Below are 23,582 nucleotides of genomic sequence, written 5' to 3'. Positions count from 1 at the left end.
TTTGACAGCAGTGCAAAAGCTATCAAGGAAGAATAGACTTTTCAAAAAATGGTACTGAAACAGTTGGACATCCCTCGACAAAAACAAACAAACAAACAATGAACCTTAAACTAAACCTTACACATCTTACACAAAAATTAAATCAAAGTGGATCATAATCTTAAATGTAAAAGCAGGACAGTTTTAGAAAAAAAAATAGGAGAAAATCTTTGGCATCTAGAACTAGGTGAATAATTCTTAGACTTGACACCGAAAGTATGATCAATAAAAGCAAAAACTGATAAATTGGATCTCATCAAAATGAGTTTAAAATGCTTCATAGAAGATCCTTTTAAGTGGATGAAAACTCAAATTACACAGTGGGAAAACATATTTGAAAATCCCATAGGAGACAAATGACTTGTATCTATAATATACAAAGAACTCTCCAAACAACTTAAAAAAATCCAACTAGAAAATAGGCAGAAGACAGGAACAGACATTTCATGGAAAAGAATATACACATGGCAAAGAAGCACATGAAAAGATGTTCAACATCGTTAGCCATCAGGGAAATGCAAATTAAGACCATAATGAGATATCAGAGAATAACTAAAATTAAAGTATAGTGACAACATCAAATGCTAGCGAGTACGTAGAAAAATTATATCACATCACTGGTGGGAAAATAAAATGGTTTAGCCACTCTGAGAAACAGCTTGACAGTCTCTTTTAATCCTAAAAGTAGATTCACCCTACAATGCAGTAATTGTACTCTTGAGCATTTATCCAAAAGAAACAAAAACTTAATGAAGTTCCCACAGAAACTTACACATAAATGTTCATAGCAGTTTTATTTCTAATAGCCAAAAACTGGCAACTACCCAAATGTCTTTCAATGGGTGAATGTTGAAACAAATTGTGATAAAATCTTATGATAGAATACTACTGAGCAACAACAAGGAACAAATTATTAATATATGCAAAAATTGAAATGAACTTCAAGGGAATGATGCCGAGGGAAAATTTTTTAAAAGCCAATCTCCGAAGATTAAGTAATTCATGATTATGTTTACATATTATTCTTAAAATAACAAAACTGTGGAGATGGAGAACAGATTAGAAGTTGCCAAGGGTTAGAGATGGGGGTAGAAGGTACAGCGGGGGAACTCTGTGAGGTTTTTGTGGTCCCAGTACAAATAATACAGCAATCTTGGTTTTAATCCCTAAAGATTTTTAAAAGCAATTCCTAATAAGAGGTGTCCAGATATTTAGCAATGGCAGCAGATTAGAGGTATAGCTCCCCAACATGACAACTTCGAAAGAGATCTATACTATCAATACTAATTTAATGCATATGTTAATTTTTAAAAGGCCAGTCACAATACTTAAATGGTACATATCTTAACGATATTACTCTGGGTATCCAGCTATACCAGATGGACTAGCAGGAGTTTCTGTACATTCAATCTTATTTAAGACAGTAAATCTTATAATAAGACAGTTAAAAAAAGAAAAAGAAAAAAAACAAACCTCAACTACAGTTGGATATTCTCACAGCAAGATGAGGTGAAAATACGTAGCAGCGGTTCAAAAGCTTAAGCAGTGGCACCTAAATTTGGCTGCACATTAGAATCCTCTGAAGCACTTTTTAAAAACCCTCACACCGACGGTTGGTCATGCTAGACCAATACAATCATTTTAACTCTCCTCAGACGATGCCAATGTCTAGCCAGAACTGAGAACCAGCGGACTAAGCAGAAGGGGATGTTTCTACAAAGATCTCTTAACAATAAGTCCTCTCACCCAATCAAGATTTACCTCCCCGCAAAGGGGTAAAGAAGGCTAGATGTTGTCCATACTTGCTTAGCTTTAATTAGCACTTGTGACTTGCCCAAAACCTAGATCATGTTTCCCCTAAGTTTCATGTTATTCCCTAAGTTTTTCAAACCCAAGGCTAAGGGGTTTGCCAGGATGAGATTTTAAGTGCTCACACAGGGGAAGTCCCTGGCAAACCAGGACAGCGGTCACTCTACATTGCAATGTAAAGCATCCGAAATAACCCTGCCACTGCTCCCAGATACTAGTCTGTGCCAACCAGTGGAGAAAAGGCATTCTCCATTACTACCATGGCAAATGCTACTGTACTTACCTTGGCTAGTCCCTATCTTTTCCAGGCGCCACTCCCCTTCACCTGCTGGTGGACGCTTTGGCCAGCTGACAATGCAGATATTTTCAAACTTTAAGGTGAATAAAAATCATCTGGAGGGCCTGTTGTAACAGAGATCACTGAGCCCCACCAGAGTTGCTGATTCCATAGGGCTGGGACCGGGCCCTAAAACTTGAATATCTAACACATTATCAGGGGATGCTGGGAAAGCTGGTCAGGTAATGGTAAAGCTGGCCAGGAAAAAGAAACCTGACGTGTCAGATCATAAAGTACGGAAGGTCAAGCCCGCCAGCAGTTCAGGCCGGGGGGGGTGGGGACCGGGGTCCCCAGCCCTACAGGGCCAACGGCAGACCGGCTCGGGCGACCCTCGGAAGCGCGGGGTCCCCGCGGCCGAGTCTGTGCCCCTGGCCGGCCCCGGCTCCCCTCTGCCCACCCTGCGCACGGGGGCTGGAAACGGCCGCGGAGAAGCGGGCAGGGCGGGAAGGGGGGCTCCAAAGAGGGTCTGGCGACTCGAGTCGCTCCGTTTCTCGGTGGGCTCAGCGCGCGCCCTGGGGGAAGAGAGGTGGAGGTCCGGGAAGAGGGGACGGGCGGCACTCACGTAGACCAGCAGCAGCCATGGGTAGACGGCGGGCTCGGCCACCACGGGCGACTCCAGCCTCAGCTTCTCCCCCACGTTTTCGCGCGCGGCCCCCGCACCAGGCTAGTCTGGCGGTTGTGGGAGGGGCGGGGCGCCGCCGGCGGGGGCGGGACAGGCGGGCGGGTGGGAGGCTGAGGGGAGGGAGCCTGGCCTGGGCCTCAGCCGGCGCCGCCGCCGCCGCCGGCCCGCTCCAGTCCGGCCCCCGGCTCCCTCTTTGTGGTCACAGGCCCGGGGCCTCCAGCGCTGCTGCCAACTGGGGCCGGCGTGAGGCAAGCACAATGAGCCGGGGCCCGGCTGAACCACTCACTCGCGGCGAGCGCCTCCCGCCCCGTGGACCCGCCCCCTCGCACGCACGTACGAACGCACGCACGTACGCACGCAAGCACGCACGCACGTCTTCAGCTGCCCCCGGCCACACCCACCGGCCCAAAGTGGAGACCCGGGGAGACCCCTCGGGGCCTGGGGTGGCGGGTTCGACTCCCGCCCTTGACGTACCGTGACACCTCCCCCCCAATAATAAGACTATAATTCCTCATTAAATATGGCAGCCGGAATCCTGGCTTCTGTTCACAAAAATGCTGTGTATTTAGCCTATGCTAGGCACCAGACCTGGACGCTCAGTACTGGCAAAAAAGGAAATGCCCTGCCCTCATGGCGCTGCCATTTTAATTGGAATAGTAGTGACAATGGTCAAGGGAGAAAATAAAGTGTCATCATCGCCACGGGGATGGTTAATCTCATGTGCGCACTGCGTGGGGCCCCGGCAACCACAAACATTATTCCAGATGTGGCCAGGAAGGTATTTTTCAGAAGAGATGAACACTGAAATTGGACCACTTTGCATAAAGGAGATTGTCAATGCCGTGGCGTGGGTGGGCCTCGTCCATCAGTTGAAGGACTGGAGAGAAAAATGAGGTTCCGTAGAAAGAGGGAACTGTTCCTCCAATGGCCTTGGCACATCAGCTCTTCCCTGTGTCTCCAGCCCAGAGTCCTGCCCTGACTTGCCTGCCTCACGGTCACATGAGTCAACTCCTTAAAACAAAACTATATATGTAAAAATACTGAATATATACAAGCCTATTAATTTGTATACGTGTGTATACATATTATATATATGTATACACATATGTTTATATGTGCGTGCGTTTGTAGTATATGTGTAAGTACTATATACAGTATACATACAAGCCTATATATTTGTGTGTCATATTGTATACATGTATGTATGTGTATATATATATAGTATACATATTATAAATGTGAACATGCTGTATATATACACACACCCATATATTGATTTATGGGTGTGTGTATATATACAGTGTATGTACACTGTATGTATGTATGTATACAGTGTATATTTATATATAGGTGTGTATATCTGTTGTATACCTGCATGTGTATATGTTTCTAGGTATTATATGTATATATGAATATACTATTATATACACACTTGCGTATGAATTTATATGTGTATGTCCATGCGCATATTTACATATAGGGGTGTGTGTGTGTATACATTGTATATATGTATGTGTATATATCTTATATATATGATATATGTATGTATATATACGATGAATTTCTATATACAGTACATATATATTTTTATGCTATATGCTTTTATATGTAGGTGTATATGTGTGTCTATATGTATGTACGTGTATGTATTGCATATATTATATGTGTATGTATGTATACTGTCTATATGCACACCTAAATATCTTTGTATGTGCGTATATATGTATGATATATATGTACCTAGGTGTGTATATTGCATATGTTATAAGTATGTGTACATACTGTATATATACAAACTATGCATTTTATATGTGTGTATGTATAGTGTATATGTATGTGTGTATTGTCTATATTGTGTGTATATGTGTGTATACATACTGTATATATACAAACTGCATTTTATGTGTGTATATATGTATGTGTTTATTGTATATACTATATGTGTATATGTGTGTACGCATACTGCATATGTACACAGCTGTATATTTTTGTATGCTTGTACATATGTACGTGTGTGTGTATATACACACACACCCTGTATGGATTCTGTTTGTCTGGAGAACCCTCACTGATACGGACACTTATGACAATTGAGTACCTGCTCTTTGCAGCCAGGGAGCCAAAGGCTTGTCTTTCGGGGTCTCCCTTAAGTGTCACAAGTCCCAGGAGGGAAGGTGATGCTGCTCCTACCAGTTGAGGTGCCTCAGGGTCAGTTAGGTGGACAGGGCAGGGGGCTGGAGCCTGGTGGAGCCCAGGTGGAGTTCTAGCAGCAGTACAGCCTAGCAGTCCGACTTCCCCGGGTGCTTCTCACAAAGCCGCCGAGGGAGAGTCGGGATCTGAAGGAGGGGATGAGGAAGCTTCCGTGGGTCCGCAAGCCCAGACCAAGGCTGACTCGTCAAGAGTGTTAGAGGTCAGGACTGTGGTTACCCTGGGGGTGGGCTTACACAGAGCCATTCATATTCTGAAAAAGTATCCATTCTGCTCTTGTTTGTATGGTTACCCCCCTCCCCCAAATCTTTTAAAAACAGATTCTCTTGGTTGCTGGGAACACACACGGGGAAGTTGTGTGTGAGGGGGTATGATCCAGGGGACAGGGAGGATAAGCCCCCCACTCGTAGGGCCAGGAGTGGCTCAGCTTTGTGAGCTGAGGATGGCCCACGAGGTCCCAGAGCGAAGGGTCCCTGCTCCGTCCCTGCTCTGTGCCTCCCATTCCCAGCCTGAGAAGCCCAGAGCCACCCGCCCCCGCCGCAACACACACACACCAGGGAGGAGAGCCAGTCACCCTGGCTCCCAGGCTCCAGCTCCAAGGCTCCCGGCACTAGGAGCTATTTTCAGCTTTCATGCCCTAGGACACGGCCAGAGCTATTGTCTCAGGAAACTCTCTGTCTGTCTCTCGCCCGGCCTCCCTCCCTTCCTCCCTCCCTCCTCCGCTTCTCCCCCTCCAGCTCCATCTGTCCTCCCCTCCACCCTGCATTTCTACACAGGATGGCTCACAGACAGCTGCTCCCTGTGCCCACCTGCCACCATTCCATGGATGTCAAAGCAAGCCCTGGGGACTTCCCTGGAGGTCCAGTGATTAAGACTCCGAGCTTCCACTGCAGGGGACGCGGGTTCGATCCCTGGTCAGGGAAATAAGATCCCACATGCCACACGGCACGGCCAAAAAAAAATGAATAAATAAAGTTATAGTGATGAAACAGCCCTAGTGGTGCAAGGATGGGACGTATAGCTCTATGGTATAGAATAAAGGTCCAGAAACAGATATATGAGAACTTGATATGATAGAAAGTGGGGAAATTAAGGAGTTTTCAATAAATGGCATTAGGACAATTGCATATCCATGTGGGAAAAAGTAAATTAGAAAATAAAAAAAAGCAAGCCCTGGTCAGGTGTGACCTTGGGCCCAGGGCCATTGGCACATGTTGTCATGTGGGACGTTCTTCCTTAGACTCCTCCCTCCCTCCTGTGTCACTGTCACTTCCTCCAGAACCTTCCTGGACTCCACTCCACAAGCCTGGGGTGTGCCCTCACCCGCCCTGGATCACCAGAATTCCAATCCCGGCCCACCCTTCCCCGCCAGGTAGAGAACTGTGCATGGTCAATAAGACCGTAGAGGTCATTGGCCATTGCTATTGCAGCTGGAATTGTTACTGTGTTTAGATAGGGTGACCAACACCCGCCCCCAGTTTGCCCAGGACCGCTCAGGTTTGAGCGCTGGAATTCTGGGGAAACCCTCAGTCCCAGGGGACCCCAGAAGGCTGGTCAGCCTATTTAGGACAGATCTTTCACTTGATCTCCCAACCCCCGAGAGCCAGAAAGGGAATCTCTCCCCTCCCCCAGGACCGCTCAGGTTTGAGCGCTGGAACTCTGGGGAAACCCTCAGTCCCGGGGGACCCCAGAAGGCTGGTCAGCCTATTTAGGACAGATCTTTCACTTGATCTCCCAACCCCCGAGAGCCAGAAAGGGAATCTCCCCCCTCCTTCCATTGTAACATTCATTCATTCATCCACTCATCCCTGTATTCAACTCCTTTATTCAGCAAGTATTTATGAAGCATCTACTACAGAGCAGACACTATTCTAGGTGCTGGGGACATAACAGCATCCCTGTCCTCAAAGAGCTCACGTTCTAGCGAGGGCAGCAAACAGTAAACTGAGAAGGTGTGATTTATTACATGGGGATGATGTCTCGGAGACCACTGCAGGGCAGGGGAGGTGGGAGAGGAAAGGGGCAGTTCTAAATGCAGGCGCTGACGGGATTGGGGCAGACCTTGCCCTGGGCCAGGCTGGTTGCTTCAACACAGCTGTCCTCGCCCAGAGCCATCCTGCCCCCGCCTCACCCAGTTCTTCCGTGATGTGTGTGGAAAATCTGTGGTTGTCACAACTGGGGGGGAGGGGACCCTGGAATCAAATGGGTGAGGCCAGGGATGCTGCTAAACCCCACACAGTGACCAGGAGAGGCCCTCAGCAGAGGATGACCCGCCCCGAATAACCCCAGTGCCACGGGGGAGACCCTGCCCTAATATTATTCAGACCCGCTGGTGCCCCCAGATTCCTGCACAGGCAGGGACTCTAACCGGGTCACCTCTGTATCCTGAGGTGACCTAGAGTGGGGCAGCCAGGAGGGCTGAGATGAGTATCGGGGGTGGGTGAAACGACAAATCTCTGTGCCCACTCTCCCCGCCGCACCCCAGGGGCGATGGTCTCTATCTCCTCTCTGTGCAGGTAGCTTTTCCCTGAGCCATTTCTTCTTGTCAAGGTCCCTGTCGCAGGTTGGGTTCCCCGAAGATGACGTTGAGAGCAAGGATTGGAGTGCAGGTGGTTGATGTGAGGCGTGCAGGAACAGATACAGCTGCCATAGGGTCCCACAATTCCACTCCTGGGCATAGATCCGGAGAAAACTCTAATTCAAAACTATACATACACCCCTGGCATTTCCCTGGTTGTCCAGTGTTTAAGACTCCGCGCTTCCAGTGCAGGGGGCATGGGTTCCATTTCTGGTCAGGGAACTAAGATCTCACATGCCGTGTGACAATAAAAGAAGAAAGAAAAAAGAAAGAAAGAGAGAAAGAGAGAGAGAAAAAAAGGAAGAAAGAGAGAAAGAGAGAGAGAGAAAGAAAGGAAGAAAGGCAGAAAGAAGGAAGAAAGAAAGAAAAGATACACGCACCCCAATGTTCATTGCAGCACTATTTACAGTAGCCAAGACATGGAAGCTACCTAAATGTCCACTGATGGATGAATGGATAAAGAAGATGTGGTACATATATACAATGGAATATTATTCAGCCATAAAAAGAATGAAATAATGCTATTTGCAGCAACGTGGATGGACCTAGAGATGATCATACTAAGTGAAGTAAGTCAGAAGAGAAAGACAAATATCATATGATCTCACTTATATGTGAAATCTAAAATACGACACAAATGAACTCGTCTACGAAACAAAAACAGACTCACAGACATAGAGAACAGACTTGTGGTTGCCAAGGGGGAGAAACAGTGAAGGAGGGTTGGATTGGGAGTTTGGGGTTAGCAGATGCAAACTATTAAATATAGGATGGATAAACTACAACGTCCTACTGTCTAGCACAGGGAACTATATTCAGTATCCTGTGATAAGCCATAACGGAAAAGAAAAAAGTTTTATTTATAGGTTCCATCCCTAACTGAGCTGGCCCATCCCCTCCCATGGTTCTAAGTGCAGCCCGAAGCTGCAGACTTCCCACCGTGGTCTTCAGCTCCAGAGCAAGCCACCTGCAAACCACCCACATCTTCCCAGGGGCTGGCAACTCTCCTTTGCTACTGATTCGAAGGCACATCCAAATAACAAAAATGTGACCCTGAAAAGAAACTCAGGCATGTTCAAATCAGGGAAATAACATTCTTAGCTCTGTTCAGTACTCGCTTCATTTTAGAAGAGCTTAGAGTTACAAAAAAGTTGCAAAGATCTGTACAGAGTGTACAGAGTGCCGTGGACCCTGACCCAGTACCCCTATTTCCAACTGGTTAGTACCTTAGTACGACATGTTTATCCAACTAAGGAACCAAGATGGATACATTGTTATTAACTAAAGTCCAAACTTTATTAGCATTTCCCTAGTGTTCCCCTAACATCCTTTTTCTGTCCCAGTCTCCTCTGGGCTGTGACATTTCTCAGACGTCGCTGGGTTTTGATACCTTGAAAGTTTTGAGGAGGACTGGTCAGGTATTTTGTCCCTCAATTTGTTTGTCTGTTTGTTTTCGGATGTTTTCTTATGGTTGGTCTGGAGTTATGGGGTTTGGGGCGGAAGACCCAGACAGAGATAAAAATGCCATTCTCCTCAGGTCACATCAAGGATACACACTATCAACGGGACTTATGACAAACGATTTTACCCTTGATCACCTGGCCAGTATCGTCCTTTTATTCTTGCTGCGTTGGGTCTTCGTTGCGTGTGGGCTTCTGTAGTTGTGGCACGGGGGCTCAGTAGTTCTGGCTCCCAGGATCTAGAGTGCAGGCTCAGTAGTTGTGGCCCACGGGCTTAGTTGATCTGCGGCACCTGGGATCTTCCCAGACCAGGGCTTGAACCTGTGTCCCCTGCATTGGCAGGCGGATTCTTTTCTTTTCTTTTTTTCTTTTGCAACCAAAACTTTAATCCCAAGGATTCTCACAAAACATATTACAAATGACAGCATGAAAAAAAAATTGCACAGTAACTCAAAGTTCAGCTCTACAATATACTCTTAATCTGGCAGGACATTGGTATCTTGATAATCTCAAATTTCCAAAGAATATTACAAAGAGCTATGTATTCATGTACAGCAATCACAGAGGGGACGTATGACCTAACTCAAAGGTAAACTAACTTCCTTTAAACTTCTTAGATTTTAAACTCCCTGGACAACCTCTTGTCCAGTGTGAAGACTAGTGGAATTTTTAAACCTCTAATCTAGGGTAAGGGTGCGGCTTTCATTTTTACCTGCTGGCTTGGGTTCACAGCACCTTTTAAAGACTGCTTGCTTAACTACAGCTGCATACCATATCCCAGCTACAGAAAGTCTTTTCAATGTTTGCCAGTGTTGTTTCCATAATAGTAAACATCACACTTTAGGTGGGCAGGAGTTAGAGTTTCATTATCAGTCTAGGCAAGACCAAAAATTCAAAGCAAATTCAATTTTGCTTAAGGGAACATTGTAAGGTAACAATTCTTCATATTACATGCCTCATAGGACCCATTTCAAACCATAGAGAATGACACCTTTATGTGTCACTGTCCCAAGAGACAAACAAGTGTGAACAACTAAAACATTTAAAAAGTGCACCAAGCTTCGGAAGTCTCAAACAAAACTTGAATATTCTGTACATACTCCTGCCAAATGAAGTTATTGCCTGTACACCACTCCTCTTGCAAAGTGGTCTTCTATTTCCTTTCATCTGACCTAGATTGGCTAGGAGACCTAGAGAAAGATCGGGACGGCTTGTGATTTCTCTCTTGGGACAGGGATCTCTCTCTTCTCCTATATCTAGAAAGGGACCTGCTCTGGCTGACGGAGAAGGCTCTCCATCTTGGAGATGTGTGGGAGGTGGAGGACTCCTCCTCCGATAATCATCTCGAGGGCGACAACCCCAAGAAGGAGGCGGTCACGATTTCGACTTCTCTTTTCCCCATTCGACAGGTCCACTCTTACTCGGCAGCCACATAGTGTTCTCGCATCTAGTTCTCGGACAGCATCAGCTGCATCTCGGGGATCTTCACATTCAACAAGAGCGAAGCCAGGAGGGTTTTTAGCACCCCACACACTTCAGAGTGGTCCATAATAGCCTAAAGCTCGTTCCAATTCAGACTTGTTACCACTGTTTCCAAGATTCCCTACATAAACTTTACAGTCCAATGGACAGGAATCACGTTGCAAGACCCTCGTGGCTCCTGGGTTTCATGGGCCACAGGGTGGTCCCGGGCCTCTAGAATCTGGCAGCTGAATCTGCTTACACAAGCTGTCCTGTGGGGATGCTTTTCCACCTATGTGTCCAGCCCGGGGCCCTGCTGTCTTGGCCCAGCCTCCCGGGTGAGAGGGTGAACCCCAGCTCCCTGGAGCAGACACTCAGAGCCCTGGTGACCGGACTCACAGCTGACGGGGCTGGAGCGGCGGCTGGACATTTGTGGCCAGCCTGTTGGTGTTTGGCCCCGTCTGCAGTTCCAGTTCCAGCTGAGAAAGAGCCTCCCTGTGTTATTTTCTCCTGGTTGTGTAAGGATCCCCGGTGTCATTTGACAGAAGTGTAGATGGTGTGTTCTTTCTCTCTTTTCTCCCTGCTTCCTCTCCTCCCTCTATCCCTCCCTCTCTCCCTGTCCCTCTTTCCCTGTTCCACTCTCCCTCTCCCTCTTTCCCTCTCCCTCTCTCTCTCTCCCTCTCTTTCTCTCCATCTGTCTCTCCCTCTCTCCCTCCCTCTCTCCCTCTCCCTCTCTCTCTTTCCTCTCCCTCGCTCCCTCTCCCTCTCCCTCTTCCCTCTCCCTCTTCCCTCTCCTCTCTCCCTCTCTCCCTCCCTCTCCCTGTGCCTGTTTCCCTGTCCTTGTTTCCCTGTTCCGCTCTGCCTCTACCTCTTTCCCTCTCCCTCCCTCCCTCCTTCTCCCTCTCCCTCCACCTGCTTCCCTCTCTGGAGAGGGAAAGAGGTGGAGGGAGAGGGACAGAGAGCAGGAGAGGGAGGGGGAGAGGGAGAGAAAGGGGGGTAGAGAGAGAGAGTGATAGAGGGATGGAGGGAAAGACATCTCTCCCTCCCTCCCTCTATCCCTCTCTCCCTCCCTCTATCCCTCTCTCCCTCCCTCTCTCCCTCTCCCTCCCTCCATCACTTTCCCTCCTTCTCACTCTCCCTCCCTCTTCCTCTCCCTCTCTCCCTCCCAGAGAAGGAGAGACAGAGGGAGGGGGGGGGGAGAGAGGGACACGGAGAGGGAGGGAGGGAGGGAGACAGAGAGGGAAGCAGGCACTCTCTCTCCTTCTCCCTCTCCCTACCTCCTTCTCCGACTCCCTCTCTCCTTTGCTCCCTCCCTCTCCTCTTCCTCTGTCTCTCCCTCTCCCTCCCTCCCTCTAGGAAAGGAAGAGGAAGGGAGGGAGAGGGAGAGAGGCAGGTGGAAGGAGAGGGAGAGGGAGAGATGTCTTGCCCTCCTTCCCTCTCCCTCCCTCGCATTTTCCCTTCCTCTCTCCCTCCCTCTCCCTCTCCCTCCCTCTGTCTTTCCCTCTCCCTCACTCGCTCCCAGAGAGGGAGAGATGGAGGGATAGGCAGAGACCAGAGAGACGGGGAGAGGGAGGGGGGAGAGAGGGAGAGGGAGAGGGAAGAGGGAGAGAGGGAGAGAAGGAGGAGAGAGGGAAAGAGAGGAAGGAAGAGACCTCTCTCTCTCTCCCTCTCTAACTCTCTCCCCTCTCTCTCTCCCTCTCTCCCTCTCCCTTGTCTCTGACTGTCCCTACATCTCTCCATCTCTGGGAGGGAGTAAGGGAGATGGAGAGACGGAGGGAGAGGGAGAGCTGGAGGGACAGGGAGAGGGAGGAGAGGGAGCGAGGGAGAGGGATAGAGGGAGGGAGAGACGGATAGAGGTAGTGAGGGAGAGATATCTTTGTCTTTCCCTCCTTCCCTCTATCCCACTCCCCCCCTCTCTCCCTCACCCCCTCCTTCTCCTGCTCTCTGTCCTTCTCCTTGAAACTCCTTCCCTTCTCCCTCCTGGCCCTTTTAGGCCACTCAAGCAAGCAGGAAATGCAAATCAGCACTACAAAGAAGTCTCACTTCCCAGCGGTCAGAAGGGCCATCCTAAAAAAGTGTAAAACCCAGAAATGCAGGACAGGCCAAGGCGAAATGGGAGCCTTGTTACGCTGATGGGCGGGATGTAAACTGCCAACGGCCACTCTGGAGAAGTGTATGGTGTTTCCCAAAACATCTGAAAAACACAGCTAGAGAGCATAGGGCACTTCCACTCATGGGCGTATAAATAGGGAAAACTAAAAATCAACAAGACACAGTCACCACAATGTTTACGGCTGCTCTGTTTACAAGAACCTCCACTTCGGTACACTTTAAATATCCCAGGAAAGAGAAAAATGGATAAAGAAGTTGTGGTACTTATGTACAATGGAATGTCACTCAGCCATGAAATCAATGTCATAAGGCTAACAGCAGCATGATCAGTGGATTTAGGTACGATGAGTCTAAGTGAAATAAGTCACACAGAAAAAGACAATTATCATAAGATATCACTTATAGAGGGAATGTAAAAATCGCTACTCATGGACTGAATCACAAAACAGAACAGAATCACACATTTGGAAAACATACTATGGCTGCTTAACGGGAAAGGTAGGTGGGGTGATGCATAAAACAAGGGTTTGAAATTAGCTCAGATACCGTTCCATAAACCCAATACGTAATAGACAAGACCTACTCCTTGCTCAGTGAACTGGACTCAACACCCCCTATTCAGCACACAAGTATATATCTGACTAGTAAGCATCTGAAACCTTATGTATTGATATCTCTCTGTAAGTGAATCAAGTGGCTGTAAAGTGCCATAAACACAGCAGTGAAAATCAGCTAATCCCCATTATAAAAATAAATTACAAAAAAAAATACAAAGACAGTGAAAGTCAGAGAAATTCTTACAAAATTCTTTCAGGGACTGTGATGCAACCTGGATTGACCATATCTAGACCCTCAGCTGAATGAGACATAAGGCTGGACACTCTTGGGGCTGCGAGGTTTGGTGAGGTTGGGTGATCAAATGCAGACCCTTTAAAGTAATACTGCGTGGGACCAGTTCCATGGAGCCCAAATCTCCAGGTTCAAGGGAATCTTCCTACAGAGAAAACATGCATGGGAAACACAGAGGATGGGACACCGTGTGATCGGGAAAGGTTTCTAAAACGCACCTCATTTCTCATCTCCTGGTGCTCGGGTTCGCCATTCCAGCCGCTTTCCTAACAATCTTCCCACTTGGAGAATCAGCGCCTTTAACCTCCTGTTTCGTACAGGTTGCAATTTGTCCTGAGGATGAACGGGAAGAGGGGGAACCAATGAGAGACTAGCTCTAGCTGTAGGGACAGGCATAGGTCACTTTAATTTCCCATTAGGAAGAAGGATTAACCACAGGCTGAACCTGCCCCCCGGAACCAGAATAGGGCCTGAAGCAATCCTGCGGTTTTGCGGCCAGCTCCCAAAAAAGCGAGTTGAAAAATGGAGCTCAGTGACACTACAATGCACAAACCTGCAGAGTTACAAATGATAACTATCGTCCAAAAATATATTGACGGAAGGCAACGAAGAGGATTTGAAAGTAAGGCAGAATTGCAGGAAACAGATTTCAGGAGGTAGATTCGAATCGCCTTTAAAGCACGTGAAAAGCGGCAAAACGTTGAAAATGATGCCCCTGGCCAAAAAGGGCGTATGCGTGTTTTCCCCGAATATATTCAGGAAAACACGCATACGCCCTTTTTGGCCAACCAAGCAAGCAGGAAATGCAAATCAGCACTACAAAGAAGTCTCACTTCCCAGCGGTCAAAAGGGCCATCCTAAAAAAGTGTAAAACCCAGAAGTGCAGGACAGGCCAGGGAGAAATGGGAGCCTTGTTACGCTGATGGGCGGGATGTTAATTGCCAACGGCCACTCTGGAGAAGTGTATGGCGTTTCCCAAAACATCTAAAAAACACAGCTAGAGAGCATAGGGCACTTCCACTCATGGGCGTATAAATAGGGAAAGCTAAATATCAACAAGACACAGGCACCCCAAAGTTTATGGCTGCTCTGTTGACAAGAACCTCCACTTCGGTACACCTTAAATATCCCAGGAAAGAGAAAAATGTAATAAAGAAGTTGTGCTAGTTATGTACAATGGAATATCACTCAGCCATGAAATCAATGTCATAAGGCTAGTAGCAGCATGATGAGTGGATTTAAGTACGATGATTCTAAGTGAAATAAGTCACACAGAAAAAGACACATCATAAGATATCTCTTATAGAGGGCATGTAAAAATCGCTACACATTAACTGTATTACAAAACAGAAGAGAGTCACACATTTAGCAAACACACTATGGCTGCTTAACGGGAAAGGTGAGGTGGGGTGATGCATAAAACAAGGGTTTGAAATTAGCACAGATACCGTTCCATAAACCAAATGTGTAATAGACAAGACCTACTCCTTGCTCAGTGAACTGGACTCAACTCCCCCTATTCATCGCACAAGAATATATCTGACTAGTAAGAATCTTAAAACCTATGTATTGACTTCTCTCTGTAAATGAATCAAGTGGGTGTAAAGCGGCATAAACACAGCAGTGAAAATCAGCTAAACTCCATTATAAAAATAAATATATTCAGAAAAAAACGCATACGCCCTTTTTGGCCAATCAAACAAGCGGGCAAAGCAAATCCATACTACAAAGAAGTATCACTTCGCATTCATCAAAATGCCATCCTGGAAAAGTGTAGACAGCAAAAATGCTGGACAGGCCATGGAGAAGAGGGAGCTTTGTTTCGCTGATGACGGGGATGTAAATAGCCAACGGCCACTCTGGAGAAGTCTATGGTGTTCCCTAAAACGTCTAAAATACAGAGCTACAGAGCATACATCTCTTCCACTCTTCGCCGCATATCTTGGGAAAACCAAAAATCGACAGGACACAGGCACCCCATACGTTTAGTGCTGCTCTGTTTAGAAATGCCTCGATTTGGGTACAACTTACACGTCCTTGGAAGCAATAAATGGATAACGAAGATGTGGTACTTCTGTACAATGGAACATTACTCTGCAATTAAATCAATGAAATAAGGCCAATTGCAGCAACTCGTGGAGACTGAGGTGCGATCATTCTAAGTGACCTAAGTCAGACATAAAAAGAGACTTACCATAAGGTATCACTTATAGATAGTATCTAAAAATGGCTACACATGAACTCAATTACAAAACAGAAACAGTCACACATTTAGAAAACACACTTATGGCTGCTAAAGAAGAAAGGTGGGGTGGGGTGATGCATAAACCAGGAGGTTGAAATTAGCATAGATACAGTTCCATAAACAAAATAGGTATTCGACAGGACCTACTGTATAGCTCAACGAGCTGGACTCAGCACACTGTTGTCACCGGAAAAGGATATATAAGACTGGTAAGAATCTGTAAAACAATTTATTGATGTCTCTCTTTAAGTGAATCAAGTGGATAGATGCAGAGCAGGAAGAAACACAGTATTGAAAATCAGCTATACCCCATTATAAAATTAAATAACAAGAACAAAAAAAAAGACAGTGAGAGAGAGAGAAATTCTTACAAAATTTGTTCAAGGGCTGTGATGCAACCTGGACTGACCACATCTAGACACAGAGCTGGATGGGACCTAAGGCTCTACACTCGTTGGTCTGAGAGGCTTCGTGAGGATGGGACAGCAAATGCAACACTTTTAGAGTAATACTGCCTGGCCCCCATTCCATGTGTCCCATATCTCCAGGTTCAGGGGACCCTTCCTACAGCTAAAACATTCATGGGACATCCAGAGGATGGTACACCGTCTGATCGGGAAGAGTTTGCAAACGTCACCCCATCTCCACTTCTCCTGGTATTCGGGTTCCCCAGCTCCTTTCCTTAGAGTCTCCCCACTTTGGGAAGGCAGCACACTCAACAGCCAGTTTTTCACGGCTTGGAATTTTCCGGTGAAGAAGGGGAATGGGGGGATGGAATGAGACACGAGCCTTAGATGTTTGGACAGGCATATGCCACTCTAGTTTCCTAATCTGGAAGAAGAATTTCCCTAGCCTTCAGGTGCCCCAGTAACCGGAATGGGTCTGTAGAAATCCTGCCCCTTTGTGTCTGCTTCCCTAAACAACAAGTTGAAAACCGGTGCTCAGGGGCACTGCAATTCACAAACAAGCAGGGTTGTAACTGACACCTCTAATGGAGCCATTTCTTCAGCCAAGTATTCCTAAAGGCCTTGTAAGCAAGGCAGAATTGCAGGAAAGGAATTTCAAGAGGTAGTTTGCACTCGCCATTAAAGCACATGCAAAGCTGCTGAACATCGCCAATGATGCAGTTTGCCAAAAAGGCCGTATGCGTTATTCCTTAATATATTCAGGAAAAATCCTTACTCCATTTTTGACCAACAGAACAGGTGGGCAATGTAAATTAATACTACAAAGAGATATCACTTCGCACCAGTCAGAATGGCCAACCTCACAAAGTGTAAAACCTGAAATGCAGGACAGGATGTGCAGAAAAGGGAACCCTGACAAGCTGATGGTGGGAATGTAAATTGCTAACAGCCACTCTGGAGAAGTGGGTGGTGATTCCTTAAAAATCTAAAAACCAGAGCTTCAGAGCATATGGCGATACCACTCCTGGGCCTGTATCTTGGAAAAAACGTAAATTGACAGGACCCAGGCATTCCAAAATTTATGCAGCCCTGTTTACAAGAGCCTCTACTTGGAAGCTACCTAAAAGTCCTTGGAAGGAAGAATGGATAAAGAAATTATGGTAGATATGTACAATGGAATATTACTCAGCCATGAAATGAATGAAATAAGGCCATTTGCAGCCACTCGGAAGGACCTAGATACATTCATACTAAGTGTCATAAATCAGACAATGAAAAATATCATATGATATTACTTATCAGGGGAATCTAAAAATTGATAGAAAGGTACTATCTTACAACACAGAAACAGAGTCCCAGACTTGGAACACAAACTTATGGTTACCAAACTGGAAAGGTGTGTTGGAGGCATAAATCATGAGGTTGGAGTTAGTATATACATATTTACAGAGAGAAAACTTGTAATCAACATGGACCCGCTGTAGAGCACTTGGAACTCTTCTCAACACCCTTTAGTAACCTCAATGGGAAAATAATTCTAAAAAGAATATATAGTCATCTCTGTATAAATGCATCATGTTGGTGTATGTCAAAAATGAACACAATATGGTAAATCAACTATACTCCATTATAAATTTAAAATTAAATTACAGAAAAGAAAAATGATCACTAAATTCGTTTAGTCGCGGTGAACGTGCTAGTGTCACATCCCTGGACACAGACCCAATTTGGTCCCAAGACTGGACTGTTGTGGGCCTGAGGACCTCGGGAGGATATGCCAGCTAATTCACCCCCCTTGAACATGTAGTACCTGGTCCCCTCTGCATGGGATCACAATCTCCAGATCTAAGTGTGCCCTCATACTACTAAATCAACCCTCTGACACCCAAAGGATGGTGGACTCTCTGGGCTGGATGACACTTGGAAAATCACCTGGTCTCAACATATCCTGGTGTTTGGGTTCCGACCTCCAGACTTCTTCATTAGGGTCATCCCACTCTGCAAGACAGCACCCTCAACAGGTGATTTTGCAGGGGTTTGTATTTGTTCGGGGGATGAAGGGTAAGGGGGAAGAAGGAATGGGACAGAAGCCCTTACATGTTTGCTCAGGCACATTCCACTCTAATTTAAAACCCAGGAACAGGACTTTCCCTACATCTAAGGTTGTGTCAGCAACCAGACAGGGGCAGTAGAAATCCTGCCGCCTTCTGTTTCCCATAACAACAACTCTAAAAACTGGACCTTATAGGCACTTCATATTCACAATGCCTGGGGAGCTGTAAATGACAACAGCCCTCAAAAAATGTCTTAGGGTAGGTAATCGAAATAGACTTCAAAACAAGGCAACCTTTCAATAACCCTTTTTCAAGGGGTAAATTTTACTCACACTGTTCAAAAAAAATAAAGCACATATGAAGATGCTCACCATTGCTTTATGTTAGACAAATGCAAATCAGATGAACAAAGAAGTATCACCTGGAACCACTCAGAACAGCCATCATCACAATGTCTACAAACACGAAATGCTTCAGATGGTGTGGGAAAAAGAGAAACCTACTACTTATTATTATTTTTTTTAATCTGCGTTGGGTCTTCATTGCTGCATGTGGCTTTTCTCTAGCTGCAGCAAGCGGGGGCTACTCATCGTTGTGGTACAAAGCCTTCTCTTTTCGGTGGCTTCTCTTGTTGTGGAGCACAGGCTATAGGCACACAGGCTTCAGTAGTTGTGGCTCGTGGGCTCTAGAGTGCAGACTCAGTAGTTGTGGTGCACGGGCTTACTTGTTCTGTGACATGTGGGGTCTTCCCGTGCCAGGGCTCGAACCTGTGACCCCTGAAATGGTAGGCAGATTCTTAACCACTGCGCCACCAATACTACGCTATCGGTGGCAATGCCAATTGGTAATAGCCACTATGGAGCACAGAATGGAGGTTACCAGAGTAAGGGGAGGCGGCAGGGATAAATTGGAAATTGGGATTGACATATACACACCACTATATATAAAAGAGAAAACAAATAAGGGCTTACTGTATAGCACAGGGAACTCTACTCAATACTCTGTAATGATCTGTATGGGAAAGGAATCCAAAAAGGATTGGATATATGTATAACTGCTTCACTGTGCTGTACAGCAGAAAGTAACACAACATTGTAAATCAACTCTTCTCCAAAAAAATTGAAATTGAAATGAAATGAAATAAAATAAAATAAAATAGAGCTACCAGATGATCCAGCAAGTTCACTCCTGTGTGCATATCTGGAGGAAAGCATAAATCGAAAAGACACATCTTCCCCAATGTTCACTGCAACACTCTTTACAATAGCGAAGACATGGAAGCAACCAAAATGTCCATCAACATATGAATATAGGTAAAGAATATGTGATACATATATATAATGGAATATGACTCAGCCATAAAATAGAAGAAAATAATGCCAATTGCAGTCACTTGGATGGACCTAGAGATGATTGTACTAAGTGAAGTAAGTCAGACAGAGTAAGACAAATATTGTATGATATCACTTCTAGGTGGAACCTAGAAATTGATACAAATGAACTAACTTGCAAAACAGAGGCAGACTCACAGACTTGGAAAACAAACTTATGGTTACCAAAGGGGAAAGGTGGGGGGTAGGGATAAATCAGGAACTTGGGGTAAACATATGAATACTACTATATATAACATAGATAAGCAACAAGGACCTACTGTATAGCACAGGGAACTCTACTCAATATTCTGAGAATACCTTTATCAGAAAAGAATTTGAAAAAGAATGAATATATGCATATGTGTAACTGAATCACTTGCTGTGCAGGTGAAATGAACACAACATTGTAAATCAACTATACTCCAATAAAATTTAAATTACAAGATAAAGAAAATCACCTATATTTCAAAAGAAAATAAGAATCCCCATCTATTTTTATGGCTTGATAGTTTACTTTTTTAGTGCTCAATATTATCCCATTCCCAGAATATATTAATACTATATCATTTCATTCACCTATTGGAGGACACCTTAGTTTCATTCACATTTTGGCAATATTGAATTAGGTGCTATAAATATCCATATGCAGGTTTTCGTCTGGAAGTATGTTTTAAACTACTTTCAGTAAATATCCATGAGAACACTTGCCGGATTGTACAGTAAGGGAATGTTCAATATTATAGCAAGTGTCAATCAGACTACCAAAGTAGCTGTATTATTTTTCATTTCCACCAATAACAAATGACATTTCCTATTGTTCCACATCTCCTACAGAATTTGTTCTTGTCATTGTTCACATTTTAGCCATTCTAAGTGTTACATGGTGGTATGTAATTGTATTTTTAATTTGCTTTTTCATGGCAGCATGTAATCTGGATTATTCTTCTGTATACTTATATGCATAGTGTCTATTTTCTTTGGTGAGGTGTCCATAAAGTATATTGGTCCACATTTTATTTAGGTTGCTTTCATTTTCTTCTACCCAATCTGTATTTGTTTTATTTATTTTTGTGCCTTATTGCATTAGCAAGGACTTGAAGTAAAATATGGAAAAGGAGCCATGAAAGAGGACATCCTTGCTTTTACCTGAACTTAGTGGAAAAGCTTCATGTTTTGGACCATTAATCATGATGTAAGATAAAAGTTTCCTGTAAATCTTTGTTATCAACTTGAGAAAGCTCCAGTCTATTTCTTTAACTGAGAGTTTTTATGAAGAATGGGTGTTAGATTTTTTCAAAGGGCTTCTGAATCTATTGATATGCTAATGATTGTCTTTAGGGTGTTGATATGATGGATATAATTATTTGATTTTAGAATGTTGAACCAGCCTTGCATACCTGGGATTATTCCCTCTCATTCATGATATAAAATTCTCTCAAAATATTGTTGGATTCGATTTGGTAATATTTTGTTGAGGATTTTTGCACTGATGTTCCTGAGAGATATTGGTCAGTTTTCTTTACTATTCGGATGTTCCTCTAAGTTTGGATGTTGTGGATTTAGTGTCAGACATTCGTTTGGGGAGATTCTCAGTCATTTTTAGAAAATATTTTCTGTTCTTTGTTATCTTTATTCTCCTCCTGCTATACCCATTATGTATAGGTCGCAGCATTTTTCATTGTTCCACAATTATTGATTACTCTGTTCTGTTGATTTCTTTCCTGCCCATTTTCTCTTTTCTTTTGAGATTTAAAGGTTTCTCTTGATATTTCTTCAAGCTCACAGATATTTCTCCTCAGCCAGCTCTTTGACTGCTAAAACAAAATATGAGAGACTTGGTATTTTATAAACAACAGAATATTTCTGTTTTCTCATAACTGCTGAGGCTGAAAAGTTCAAGAACAAATTACCAGGGGCTTCCCTGGTGGTGCAGTGGTTAAGAATCTGCCTACCAATAAAGGGGACAAGAGTTCGAGCCATGGTCCGGGGACATCCCACATGCCATGGAACAACTAAGCCCATGCACCACAAATACTGAGCCTGTGCTCTAGAGCCCACAGGCCACAACTACTGAGCCCGTGAGCCACAACTACTGAAACCCGTACGCCTAGAGCCCGTGCTCCGCAACAAGAGAAGCCACCCAATGAGAAGCCCGCACACTGCAACAAAGACCCAACACAGCCAAAAAATTAATTAATTAATTATCTAATTAATTTTTTAAAAAAAGAACAAGTTGCCAGCTGACTTAGTGTGTGGCGAGCGACCAATTTCTGGTTCATAATATGGGTCTTCTCGCTCGGCAATGAAATCATGGAATGGGCATAAGATCTTCTGTGTGCTACACTTATTAGGTCACTAAGCCCATGTTTGAGGTCTATGGCCTCATAACCTAATCACCTCCCCAAAACTCCTCCTCCTAATACCATCAACATGGGAGCTAGGTTTCAAAATTTTAAAATTAGAGGTACAAATTGTTTACACCATAACAGGGACCACAGAGTTAACTGACTTTTCCTTTCATGTTAAAGGTTTGCACATTTATATTTATTATATAATCCCCAAACCCTTGTTTTTTTTTTTTAAGATTCTTTTTCTGTATATGCCAGTACAGACCATTGAGACGAGTTCCCTGTGCTATAAAGCAGGTCTTTATCAATACTTATCTATTTTATATATAGTAGTGTGTATATGTCAGTCCCAATCTCCCAATTTATCCCTTCCCCACTTATCCCCTGGTAACCATAAGTTTGTTTTCTATATCCATGACTCTATTTCTGTTGTGTAAATAAGTTCATTTGTACCTTTTTTTTTTAGATTCCTCATATAAGCAATATCATATGATATCTGTCTTTGTGTGTCTGAGTTGCTTCACTCAGTATAACAATCTCTAGGTCCATCCATGTTGTTACAAAACCCTTAATTGTTAAGGATAACTCTCAATTTTTTCCAGTATCATCAGCAATTCTTTCTGGCAGACACGTGATAACACTTTAAACAGGGATATTGAGACCAAGGCTCCTGACCTGCAAACAAACAAAACATCATTCATATAGTGAAAACTTTGCACATAAAAGGATGAAAGCACTTGGTCTAAATCCCTTTGCACCCACTGCTGACAGAGGGCAGAGGAGTTTGATTCACTAATCTTCCTTACGTGCACTTCTTCCTAATGGGGTATTCCATGTAAAACTTATAAGAAGCGGGAATGCATCATGGAACACACCAATCTCTACTACAGATTCTGAAGCAGCAAAAAAACAAAACAAAACATGATGAATCCATCCAAAGGGTTCTGGCCACATTGTTACAATAGCTTCCCTCGCACTGTGAACCCTTTTCAAACCCTATCACTTGAACCTATTTTTATTTTTTTCAACAAAAATAATGTTAATCTGCAGTCAGACACTCCAGTAATATTACACTATCCCTTGTGCAAGTATGTAGGGATTTGAGGAGCTATGGGAGTCCATCATGAGAAGTTGCCTAGAGTAATTAGGACATTTCATTTAATGTTGGCTCTTCTCCCTAAGATGTCTGCTGTCCTCTTCTTTTTGTAGCTACTAGCATTGAGAAAGTGACCAAGATAAGGCCCTTCTCTTTTACTGCCCATGAACGCAGCTGTGATTAACCCCACAGAACTTGGTGCTTCCAGAATCCCCTGAACCTACTGACCCTCCATGAATGGCATGACATAGATAAGAATGGTGACGTGTATCCTTGTATAGAGTATGCTATAAAATTTTCGACTCTTCCCTTCCTCATAATTCCAAAGAATAGATTTCTTTGGATTTCTGCTTAATGCTGCTGGAGTTGGTACATAAGTTGAGGGAGGTATCAGGGCACACCAAAAGAGAGGGTAACTGCACAGAAAACACAAGCAGGTACATTTCTGTGTAGTTTCAAGCAGCTTATTTGCTATATCAACCATGGTGACATGTTGACCCTTCCTCTTTCTACTAGTAGTACAACAAACATAAAGGATATTTAGGCTGCTTGTTTTATCCCCACCTCTCACAATTGATCTGCAT

The 23,582-nt window shown here is 44.5% G+C and overlaps 1 long non-coding RNA gene and 1 pseudogene across 2 annotated transcripts; both read right to left on the bottom strand.

The window, feature by feature from the left end:
* Window positions 1-491: 491 nt before the first annotated feature.
* On the bottom strand, window positions 492-2,858 carry LOC309653668. Its single transcript, XR_014259354.1, has 2 exons — window positions 2,748-2,858; window positions 492-2,250 (listed from the first exon to the last, which is right to left on the bottom strand). It is a non-coding gene; the product is annotated as an uncharacterized lncRNA (long non-coding RNA).
* A 7,034-nt stretch (window positions 2,859-9,892) lies between these two features.
* LOC309653671 (serine/arginine-rich splicing factor 3 pseudogene) lies at window positions 9,893-10,944 on the bottom strand (annotated as a pseudogene). The gene is made up of 2 exons: window positions 10,905-10,944; window positions 9,893-10,713 (listed from the first exon to the last, which is right to left on the bottom strand). The product of its transcript is annotated as a serine/arginine-rich splicing factor 3 pseudogene (transcript).
* Between the last annotated feature and the right edge of the window lie 12,638 nt (window positions 10,945-23,582).

The sequence above is a fragment of the Balaenoptera physalus genome (assembly GCF_965194825.1).
Source record: "Balaenoptera physalus genome assembly, contig: HAP1_SCAFFOLD_811, whole genome shotgun sequence".
Lineage (NCBI taxonomy): Eukaryota > Metazoa > Chordata > Mammalia > Artiodactyla > Balaenopteridae > Balaenoptera > Balaenoptera physalus.
Note: the sequence above shows the minus strand (reverse complement) of the source record. Positions and strands in the feature narration are given on the sequence as shown.